The 12,979-nt window shown below is 31.3% G+C and overlaps 1 protein-coding gene across 2 annotated transcripts in view; it reads left to right on the forward strand.

Moving 5' to 3' along the window:
• Positions 1 to 139: 139 nt before the first annotated feature.
• The window catches only part of LOC134706550 (secretin receptor-like), a 58,505-nt gene continuing 45,665 nt past the window's right edge, over positions 140 to 12,979 (forward strand). For both annotated transcript variants that reach the window (XM_063565578.1, XM_063565580.1), the window contains exons 1-2: positions 140 to 255; positions 10,362 to 10,425. The gene's annotated coding sequence lies outside the window, so the exon portion shown is untranslated. The remainder of the gene's footprint in view (positions 256 to 10,361; positions 10,426 to 12,979) is intronic.

Raw genomic sequence — 12,979 nt, forward strand, 5'->3', positions numbered from 1 at the left:
CAGTTGATATTCACATAGTTAAAATCCAACGTTTGGTTTAATAATGTGGGAAATACAAAAAAAAAGTCTCTTTATATGATTTGTTTCTATTAAATCTAGTTTTTGTCATAAAGGAACAATAAAAATATGTGATAAGGGTTAAAACTTCTAGTTTGAGAGTTGAACAAAAAGTTTGTTTCGGGATTATACTTTATTGGCCGAAAGTGCACAAACAATTAATTCATTATAGCTATTGTTGTACACATGGAGGCACACGTAAGTATTGTACTAATGAAACATGCAAGAAATGTATTTCAAAATGAATAAGAGCTTGTTCCTCAACCTCAAATGCTTATTATTGGTATTAGAAAAAGTAACTGGTACGTTTAGTGTTGATTTTCAGCATACAACAGTGACAACGATCTCGTAGGCATCAACTTCCTTATCGGAAACGTTCATTCATTTTCCAAAAATATACCAATGTTTTGTTTAAATCTTTTAAAATCATGTTGATGGAAAGGGTTATCAGACGCGATGAACGGGTAAACTCTATTCGTAATATTATCTTAATTTGTGTTTAGAAACTATGTTCTATGAAATATTAAGCGCAAATGTATACGGTACCGTACGCAACCGAATAACAAATTATCTTGATAACTCGAAAACGTTGTTTAGCTTTTAAACTTTATTTTGGCATTACACAAGGTCAGGCCTTTTTTGGATTGTTTATGATGTGTAATGATCAATACTTAAGAATGGGAAAATTATATTTCATTTGGCTTTGAACAACTTTCAATAACTGCTCTTAATTCGGTACTTTGTGTCTATTGTTTAATGTTATTTAACGGGATAGATTGATAAATAGTCAAACAGAAAACAACGCGACCAAAGAGGAGACCAAAGCCTAATGTCACTTTGGGTCTTTAATGCAGTGGGAAAATCTTGAACGAGGAGGCAGACTTTAAGATAAACGTATAAAAGTTCATCGAAATGAACGCCACGCTCAACTCCAAAATATACAAATGAATCAAAACTCAAAAAGAACAAAACCACAAGAATAACATAGACTTATGTCTAGTTTGTTAGTGTGTGCTCCATACGGATTTATTTAGTTCAGCCATTAGTAATTGATTTTTACAGTTTTGGTCTTATTTGAATTTACTGAAAAATTCTTAGAATCTCAACCATGGAATGTCATTGTGCCACTTCTATTTTGTTTTTATACGATTTTTTTTATTACTGGGCATATCGTAGACTTTGTTATTGCCTAAAATGTGGATGTTTAATTTGTATTTGCAATTATTCCTCAACGACTGGACAAATTTGAATGTCATTTTCTAAAATCCCTTACAATGGATGCCTTTATGAAACTTCTATTTCTTCTAATTATTTGTATATTAAGATTGGAAGGTTATCGTTTGTTTCTAGCTCTGCCCGCCGAACCCCTGGTTATTGTTATAAATTTTGTCATATATTTTGTTTTTGCCTTGAAAATTATGGAATCGTAAAGTCACTAACTTTATAATTACTAAGACTCGCTTTAACTAGATGAGAATTTCGCATGGATATAGATTGGCAAATATTTGAAAATAGACTAGCAAAAAAAGCTATCAATTTGTTAGAAGAAAAATTATCAGATGGCGATTTATTAATGTAAAAAACTGATTAAGAACGGATAGATGATTGTTTTCCTTGACAACAAAGATTACAATCAAGTCACAGTAATATAAAAGCAGATAAAAAAAGTATGTGATGGTTGGTATCGAGCGCTTGCAAGATGAAAAAAAACCTCAATACGCATTTTAATCGTTTAAACCTCGCGTCAATAAAGTCGTAATGGTTAATTCAAACAAATACAACATTTTCAGATAGATTCAATAAAGTTTAACCGAGCACTGTCTAGGACGTAAATACAATCAAAAAACATTTGTAACATTGAAAATGTGCAGACATGTGGTGGAAGTCAATTCTTGTTGTTGACACACCAAATGGGTTTGCTCATCAATGATTTATTCGATATTTCAACTCGAAGAAGTCTACATATAAATATCTTCTGTGCTAATTATCCCAGATTGAAGAAATTGAACTAGGATAACACAAATTTACTAAATTATAACACAGTAAGTCAATTAATCTATTTATACAATTGTTTTTAATTATGCATTATACTTGTGACTTTTTCAAATTATTTTTTATCAAACTTTAAATAAAAAAAATATTCCTGTAATTGCAAGCATTGCCAACCTGAATTGTTATCTAAAACAGTATCGTTAGAAATTTTTAATCTGCTTCCAGCTGTCAGAAAAAAAGTTTAATTCTTCGTCTTAACTTGATTTACACATCAAGTATGTTTAAAATTTGGAAGACTTTTACTAACAGCTATGCCAAAATGACATGTACATTGTATCTCACGGATTAGTCATAACGTAGAAAAAACTACATTCAGTTTCCACTTAGAGAAAAAAATATCCCAATCATGTTCTTTACATTACTTGTATACAAGTGATTAATTTTTTTTAATAAGGTTTTCACAACCAATGATGCCCTGAGGAATATTTAAACGTGTACATCTATAATAATAATAAGCTTTTATGGTCATATCAATTGTACCATTGATAGACAATGTCTGTAACTTAGTAAAGAGTTGACAGTAAAAAAAATCCTTTCAGCATGACATTTTCAGTGTACCTGTTTGAAACATTTGTAATATGTGAAAATAGGAAAAAACGCATGTCAAAGAAAGATCTGAAATGAGTAAAAAGTCAACTGTTTTATACATTTGTAGATAAAAAAACGAAGGAATCGATCAGTTTTTTTATATAAATGATTCAAATTGGTCGAAAATCTCTATTTAAAATCTTAAATCATCAAAGAATAAATCAGACTAGATAAAATAATCTACTTCATTGAAATACGTGCTTGAATCTATTACAACAGATGCTTCTGTCAAACAAGACAATCTGCAACGTTTCATTTGTTGATGTTTATAAGCAAAATCAGTTTATATGTTGTGGATTAATTGCTGTATAGTATGTAGAGGTAAATGAAGAATTCCAGTTTTTACTGAAATAAACATGCCCAACTGCTTTGATGCATGTACGTGTCTAATTCATGAAATCAGATATTCAAGATGCAACAACTTAAAAAAAGGGGGGGGACCATTGAGATTAAGATCTCCTACGTTCCGATCTTAAAAAAACCTGACGTTTATCTTTTGCATACCTCGCTTTCCTTGTCCATGATTTGCTTTACTTTTGGTATATATGCTCTTCAACGTTTGTCGATAGAAGCAAGCAGATTGGTTTTTTTGTGCTATTTTGTTTAGACATTAAAAAACTTTTTCATATATTTAAAATATATGTTCTTTATTTTTTTCTCGTTTGAATTGTTTTACATTGTCTTATCGATGCCTTTTAAAGCTGACTATGCGGTATGGGCTTTGCTCATTGTTGAAGGCTGTACGGTGACCTATAGTTGTTAATGTTTGTGTCATTTTGATCTTTTGTGGATGGTTATCTCATTGGCAATTATACCACATCTTCTTTTTAATATCTTAAAATATTTTGTTTAGAACAAATAAAAATCATTTGTTTCAGTCTAGCTTGTATTTCATGTTTCTGGGCAAACGATATTTTTACATGCACACACCTTGATGTATCAGCTACGAAGCATCATAAAGACCCCATCTTTTCTATCTTCTATCTTATAAAAATTAGAACGATTACTTCAGTTGTACATGTTAGGTCACTGACGAGTCTTCGAATATATATCAACGTGTTCCATACTTATCAACAAAAGTGAAACTGCTTAAATATATCCAAATAAAAGTTCTGATAAAATTACCCATGATGTAAACTGTACTGTTATAACATAAATCAGTCCGAAGGTTTTCTCTTTTGAAATATTTAACGTTTTGTCATGCATTGGCCTGTTAAAGCTTACAATACAATATGGGTTTTGCTCATCGATGAAAGTTGTTTACATCCACCTCCTTAGGACCCCGATGAATAATTGTCTCATTAAGAATCATACCACATCTCCTTAATTATAACAGTGATATGATATAGTTGTGATACTAGTAATATAGAAATACAAAAGTGAAGATTTCTTTCAAAACAAATTGGAAAGGTTTTGCCTGGTTTTCTCTGGCATTGCCTCTTAAATACACCTGGTTCGTTTTTGGTTTTCAACGCTATGACTGAACAATGTTAATTATTGCATCTAGGTAAACTGATGCGGTTTTTTTTTTATGATACGGTTGTTTTTGCCCGTTGAAATTACCTTGATATAATACCAGTAGAATAGCATCCTCATCTTCTCACTTTGTTACAATGCATGATTAAATCCATCTTCTTTGACGGCATAGAGAATAAGCCACAATAGTGATGTAACTGCATGTGTCCGCTGTATTAAGATCTGCTATGTTCAGATCCTAAGTTCTATGTACATAAACTGGTAATGTTTGGGTATCAAGTCTTTATTTCTAGTTTCTTGGAATATTAACTAATAACTGTTAGCTTACTGAAAAAAAGTAACGTGAGGGAATAATTGTTTGGAAAGATTATGGTCCACATTTCACCTTGTACGTAAGGACAACCTTCGACTATATTTGAGTTAACAACTGGAACTGAAAATGGAGATCGGAATGCTTTTGGATACCTTTAATACAGTGTTATAGGTTTGAAATACAAATTTACTGTTAATGCACCAATTCCTTAGTATCACTTCCATTTGTCAGCTTCAAATTTTCAACTATATAGAAGTGCATTAAAAAGAATAACTGTTCAACCCTTCAACCATTTAAACTACCTATAACAGACTGGCATTTAATAGAATAAGACACAACTAAAGGAGTTATTTAAGATGAAATGATGGCACCACGTCGATAATCTTACATTGTTGTCCGTTTTATTGGACGTTTTTCTTGTGGCAGTGATCTTTATCAAGCTTAATCTACGCATACTGTATAAGATTACTGTTCAAGTTTAACGTTCGGAGATTAATTTGAGATGGTCATCTTTGTTAATTATTCATCCGGAATAATAAAAGTTTCACCGACTTTGAGAGACGGTATAAATTAACAAAATGTTCAACCAGCCAATTTGTCAAACGAGAAGCATTTTATAGTCGTACTGGAAGATTTTTTCCCAAGATTTTATACGTTGGAAACATATAATAGAAACTAGAAAAAAAGTAGTATTAGTTAAATGAAATATCGGACTGTCATTGTTCTCGTTTCATCAAACGAAGCACTAAGTTTCTCCTGATAAAATATCTGAATTTAGATGTGTTAGACATTCTGTCTTTAGGCAAAAAAAATGTCTTTATAAATGAACCAGGCATTCTACTTCCTGTTCTTTATCAACACAGTCTCATTGTTACTGTGTTAGATTGTCTATTTCTGCACGTACTTTACGAATAAATCTTATTGCCGAGATATGTTAAGACTCACAATTGCAATGTGCGAGGCAGTTTGTTTCTGCACTTTGAAAGGTAAAAAAATACTGTTATAATTAGGCTTCTCTTGAAAGCATTCTTTCAAAGAAAAAAAAATAAGATGTACAGATTGTACATGTATCTTCTAAATCTCTCTCTCTCTTTTTCTTCAATCATATGTAAATTAAAATCCATAATGTTAATGTAATAAGGTATTCAGTTTAGAAACAACTTGACGATTCGTCTTCCCTAAAAAAAATACCACACATTTAGAGAACGATATCGGAGAATAAATAAATAATTTTAATGGTCAATTTGGGTCTTTTTCTGACTGGCAAAAATAAACACTTGCAAATGTTGGGTGTCCATTTGTTTGTGCGGGACGTATAAATACGTCCCTTTGGTCGACTGTGCAAGAGATGTATATTCAGTCAAGGTCATTAAAGCTTCCATTTGTTTGTTTGCGACAATTTTTGGGGGTCCGTATGTTGTTTGTTGCATAGCTTAATTTCTGGATGAAATGTTGACAGATTTTTCTGACTTACCACTATTAAAAATTACATTTTATAAATGTTAATAAGCTTTAAGCACTTTCTGGATTTATTTTCAGCAGGAACACTCTAACCCAAATTGTCAAAAGTAGAGCAAACTAAGATTATCGTGGACTTTGTCGATTTATTCTAAAACTAAGCTCACCGCTGTTTCAGAAGAGATGGTGCATAAAAGTAGGAGTAACCAATTAACTATTACAAATTGTTTGAAAATGTTTATATTTTGAAAACAAAATGAAAAAGAATTAACTGTCATCGCAAGAAAATGGTGAGCTATGCATTTTTTAAACTGCATTGCAAGAAAACAAATGGATTTATCATTTCCCTAAACAAAATAAAAAATGTCAACAGACCGGAAATGAAGTATGATCGAGGAGAAAATACAACACTAGAGCAGACACGACAGAAAATAAATACGGTAGTAAACATACAAATTACTGCAGTGATGAAAAACTTATAAGGTTTTCTTATAATAAATTGTCAGAAACCATATTGCATTTTCTCATAGGAAAGCTTGACTAACAAATCAATTTTCACCAGTTTCGAGTGGTGTTTATTGTACCTTAAGCATACTTTTGTTAACTAAATCGGACTACTTGTGAGATACCTAATCATTGTACATGCCACTAATAAACCAATTTGGATATTTCATTTACTAAATCTTGTCTCGGTTGATAAATTGATTTTGAAGTCGAAAATAATGAAAGTTCATAAAATCGGGATGTGAATAATAATAATATTAATCATCATAATCATACTCATGATTATAAGCATATATAATAGTGTTAAATTATGATAATTGTGACAATTTCAGTTTTTGTCTACATGATTGTTTGTTATGGGGACTGGACATTTAAAAAAAAAATCATTATATGATCAGTAAAGGTGAAACGTGACACAACGAGAATATCGTGTAACGGTGTAACACTGTGATCAATGCCAATGTTGCAAACCCTATTCTATACTGATTTCCTAAGTTAAAACTTTCAATATAGATTGTATAACATGGTTGTGCGTTGTATATATACTTCAGCATCTAACAGTTTCACAAGTTTTAATATCCTCTTATTTTATAACGGAGAGAGCCGTGGTGTAGTGTTTAGTGCATCCGACTAACACAAAGGTTCCTGGTTCAATTCCCGTACTGGGGGGGAAAATTTCAGGGACTCAATTTTAGTCTCCCCCTTGACACCATTTGCGAGAATGATCTTCAGAAAACGATGATAGTCCGTCGGAAGGGGGCGATAAATGGCTGACCCATGTTAATAGAGCGCCATATATCTTGCACGTTAAAGTCACCCTTGTAGATTTCTACTTAATATTAGTTGCAAAACTTGTTTCACAATTTCACAATCCTCTATAAATAAATATGTTAATATCCTCTTGTTTTAGTCACAGAGGAGAGAGGCCACTGTACACTTAACTCAGACAATTATAAAACGCACTAGAGGAAGACTAACATTATATTGCCGACACTATAACGAATCATCTCGTGTGTATTTGTATTATATATACATGATTTGATTTTTTGTTTTTTGACTCATTGTCATTAAACGTGATTTCAGAAATCATTTTTTGTTTTTAGAATAAAACTTCCGTTAATGTTTCTCGCAGTAAGTCATTTCCGTCAAATAGCTAACAACAGACTGGATCACGAAATAGGAAATAATATCTGTTTATAACTGATAAACTATTTCAAATGATGCATTCAACAACGCTGATGTAATGAGGAGATTTCCCCCCCTAGAACTGTATCAAGTATTCTAGATTCTATCACTACATCAATTGATCGAAAAACGATGTTTTTACACTCGAGATAGTTTTTTCATTCTTTTTATACACGAGGCTGGCCGTGCAATATAATCATTTAACTTCGAGAGTTCAGAAAATATCGCATCATAGTGGAACACTAGTGCAATGTATTTCTTTAAGTATTATCCTGCAAGATGAAGCATATAACTTTTGAGTCGTTTGGAAACACCAACAAGAATATGTTGACATAGTATGAGACGTCCTATTGTACCTAACACGGCAGAATAAGTTGATGTCATATCTTAAGTTTGACCAATGAAGAACTGACAATAAGCGCACACATTTGAGATTACAACATTAAAAATCATTTAGTTGGTTAAATTTGATCGGCGTTGATGCATAGAAATTATTGTACTTTTTCTGGCGCCTTTATAATTGATAGCCTGTTTCAAATAAATCTCCCCCTTAAAAAAAAAAAAAAACTTTTTAGTCATTAACTCATCATAAAAGACGAAGATGAAATCAAGAAAGGGAATCTGTATTTGATGTTAAGAGTTATTTTGTCAAAAAATAAAGTAAATTAGTTCGAAAAAACTAAAACAAATCTACATTAAATTTTAAATAAAAACGACCACATAAATGAGAGGAATACAGCGGCTGATTTAAAGTTGTATGAAGTATTCTGACATAGGTTATAGAAACTTCAACCATTATTTGTTACAGAATAATTCAGTATAATTATTTGTTTTTCTCAGGCACTTATTTCAGAAAAAAATTTCGTATATACCTTTATAGGGGGGAAAAGTTCTGAGACGAGTGCTTGTGTTGATTTTCGATGTATTTTTTACATAGAAAGATGCTTGCAAATGAGACAACTCTCCACAAGAAACCACATGATATACATGTAGAAGTCCATAACTATAAGTTTTTATCCTCCATTCTGCCGAAATAAAAAGTGTAATATAGAAATTGTGTTAGCATCCTCGGTTTTTGGTGGAACGTTTTTGTTCCAAACTTGTTTTCAGGGCTGTGTTTTATGTAGTTTTCATTTTTTGCCAGGTGTCTGTTTTTATTCCACTTATTTTTTCAATTGGTCTTTTGGTATTTCCTCTATTTTTAAGTTGACATTTTACTATGAACTATGATCTTTCAGTTACTGCTAGATGCTTAGTAAGTGGCAACACTTTTAGGAACTTGATGCACTCCAACTTCAACTTTATTTGGCCTTTTTAACATTTTTTTTATTCGAGCGTCACTGACGAGTCTTTTGTAAAGAAAACGCTCAAATACAAAGTTTTAATTCTGGTATCTATGAGTTAGTTTGTTTTTAGATTGTCACGATTAGTGTATGCTGTTTTAAGCTAAGAACCGAACTGTGTGGCAAGTCATTTTTATTTGCTTTTAACTGTTTGTTCTTATGTTCTGTTGATACTAAATTATAATCCTTGTACCTTTGATAACTATTGTTACACATTGGCATATTTGAGTGGTTTGTTGTAAAGAGGTAGGCGAGCTCTCACAAACATGTGTAATGTCGTGCTACATTTGTCTGTTACAGGACAGCAGTCTGTCGTCTATAGAATTTTGTTGTTTTCTGTTCGTCATAATTGTTTTTGTTTAATATCGTTATCTTACATCGGGTCGTTAGTATGTATCTATTAAATTGATTTACCTTTTTTGTATTATGAAGCCTTTTATATATCTCTTTACATATAGATCTTTGTTTTGTATTAAAGGTCAATCGATGACCTAAAATTGTTAACATCCTCTTTCTTATAATCTTCGATGGATAGTTGCCACTTGTCAATCATACCACATCTCCTTATTTTATTTAGCACGTTTTTTAAATCTTGTATAACGTATTCTGAAAGGTATTAGTTTTTTTATTCCATCGATTTTAAAGATTGGAATATTGAGTGCAAATGAGTTTTTGTAATCCTATCACAATGCACCTGACTGTCCGATGTCATTTTACTGAAATTCTAATGGTTTCGTCCTTTAAGTTTGTCCATATTTACGGCTTATCTTTACGAAGTCTTTTTAAAATTAATTCTTTCAGGTAATTGAAGCATAACATAGGGAATTTTCCTCATTCGTTCATTGTATTTTATTGATGACCGTATGTTGTATCTATTCTAAAAGAGATTTACAAATATTTCTTTCCTTTTTCATTAATATTGTGCATACTTGCAATTTAAATGAATTTATTATTTCAATGAATTTCTGTTGTATGTCCTACTGTTTGTTTAATTAATCGCAACAGTTAATAATGATTAATTACGGTGTGATTCTGTGAGCACTATGTGATTTTAATCCGGTGTTACATTATTGATGGTACTACTGCCAATGGTTCCGATCTCTGAACTATCTATTTAAATAAAAGGGTAACCCGTTTTGTGATTTGGTTCACTTGACTAAATACATTAAGAGATATAATCAATCTCTACTGGATTTATAGAATTGTATAAAAAGTAACTGGAATCATAATGAACAGTATATTAACGCTGGTTTTAACAAGCTGATGATCCATTCATAAAATTGTCGGCCAGTTCGAAATTAATCCCATTGAAAAAACGCCTACGATCTCTTGCATTGCTGCAATGTATGTTATATCTGTCCTAAATACATTAATTTACTTTTCAGTATAATATTCCGGAATAACAACAGAGCCTACAAAGAATAAAAGGGTGCACTTACTACTTCTCAGGTGAGTCGCTATCTCATTGACAACTTGAATATAAAAAAATATCACAAACATCTTTTTACTACGTAACTTTACTGTAATACATGATTGCCTAAAAAACACCCTTCCTTCTAAATTTATAGAGCTGATGATGTTTAAAACAGAAAGTGAGAAAAAAAACCCACAAACAGTCCTCATATCTCATCTAACATATGTAGGCTAAATATTTATTTCAGATGCAAACAGTGAGTAATTCATTAAAAACAGTAATGAGATGTTTGCAGTTGTGACGCTACATAACAAATATGTATCTGATCACATACATAATTATGATTATCTTGTATTTAAATTAATCTGATATTCATATACATAGTTCAATGTTGCTAATGTACTTTGTCTATATGCCTTTTAGTGTTTCTTTGATACATATGACAAGGCTGTGTACTTATACATTGCGTCGTTGTGTTATTGTTCTATGATAATTTTTGTATTCTTGTCCTTTATTCTTGCTAATGTTTTTTGTCCATATTCCTGTTAGTGCTTTTCGTGAAATATTTATTTGAATTTATAGTGATTAAGGTTATAATACAATGTTGACTGCTGTATTCTTACCTGATGTCTGTTTGATTTGTTCACGCAACGTTGTCAATATAATGGAATTTGTTGCGACTGTCATACAAGCTAGAGGTTTAGCTAGCTATAAAAACTGGTTCAATCCACCATTCTCTACACAAGAAAAATGCCTGTACCAAATCAGGAATATGACAGTTGTTATCTATTCGTTTAATGTGTTTAAAGTTTTGAGGTAAAATATATATATATACATTACAATCCGGTGTGTATGCGCACCTTTAACTTTTTCATTTTATTTCTAATTTTGTTGTTGTCATTTTTGCCAATGTGTGCCCAACAATGAAATCAGAAAAAATCCTAGAGGTTAAATAGATCCTGCTATCTGAAGACTAATAACAGAGGTTTTACAAGATACAAGTTAAAAAAATCTTAACATTCGTTGCTAAAATCTAAATGGGTAAAGAACTTTTCCCCTAATTTAGTATTTTCAATTAATTGCTGTATTTTATAAAATTTTGATAATAATCGCTACATATGTAAAATTATATTACATTGAATGCTATTAGGGTGTCAACACGGCAACTGTCAGCTTGTTCGTTCACACGCCAGTGGAGTTATGTATTATGTAGTAAATACTTTTGGCTTGTAATCCGTTTGTACTATAATTATATTGTGTACCTAAAAACGTGAGTTGTCTTGCTATATGTATGTTCAAGAAGGAAAATTGTGTTGACGCCTTACATAGCTAATATTGATTCAGAAAACATTGCAACATGCAATATCTATATCGATATTAAATATGGGCGGTAAGAATATAAACGGTGATAAATTTAAGTCAAAAGTTGTTTATCGGTGTTCACATGTAATTAATCCAATAAGAATATAAATATATCGATAAAAATATAAACCTAAGGAAACTGGAGAATCTTAAAAAAGAGCGATATGGGATGTGTCTATATGGATATATCCAGCAAATAACAATATACTCACACATTTCAAATCAATTTAAAAGTACCATCCATAAGGTTTTATTTAAAAATTTTAACGAAACATAGCGTTATGAAAATGACAAAGCGTTTTTTTTTTATTTAAGCAAACTTACTTTATAATCAATTGGGACAGTAAGAGCTTGGTAAAACTGAAATCAATAACTTAAGTTATAAATTTAAAGTCGTTGCTATATTGTCTGTATTTTATTCTGCTGCACTGAGTTTATATTAATAGAGAGAAGGTAAGTCCGTTAAACTTATTTTGATTATCAACATGCTGAGTTTATATAAATTGTTTATCAACCATTTGTTTAATTGATAAATTATAACATCATTGTCAAAAAAGTATTTACCAGCAAAAGGAATTCAAATGAAACGTAAACAATACAGTTTTTGGTCAGGTTGGACAAAGCCCAAAACCGGCTAATAACATAATGGTCCGAGGGGTTGGGCGGACGCGTGGGAGGACGGAATAAAGTTGTTACATTATAATGTGTTACAGTAATTAACTCCTCCTGCAGTTGTCTACACATATGATTAAGATTTGCGCATTAAATTATTGAAAATATTTGAGGGTTTATTTTTGTCTCATTTTTGAGTCATGGGAATTTGAATTTAGTCATTTTCAGGAAAATTTACAATTCATGTAATTGCAACTACATTTTAAATATCAACATTGAAGTTTGTTTCACACTTTGTCATTCCGGGGAAAGCCGATTTCAGTAATTGACTAGGTTAGCATGCCTCCTTGCCTAATGTCGGCGTTTCACTCGGAATACTCAACTGAAAAATAAACTTGACACATTCCCCATTTCCTTTATCAATTTTATTGATATGAGCGCAATGTTAAAACAAAGCCAGCTGTAATATGCGTTGAAAACCAACAATCAATCAATTGAACCAATACTTTTAGGACTGTTATAGCTTACTATAACAGTACGGTTAGTTATAAAAATAAGAAGATGTGGTATAAATCCCAATGAGACAGCTTTTCACCAGTTACCAAATGAACTAGA

Source organism: Mytilus trossulus, chromosome 2 (assembly GCF_036588685.1).
Source record: "Mytilus trossulus isolate FHL-02 chromosome 2, PNRI_Mtr1.1.1.hap1, whole genome shotgun sequence".
Taxonomy (NCBI): Eukaryota; Metazoa; Mollusca; class Bivalvia; order Mytilida; family Mytilidae; genus Mytilus; species Mytilus trossulus.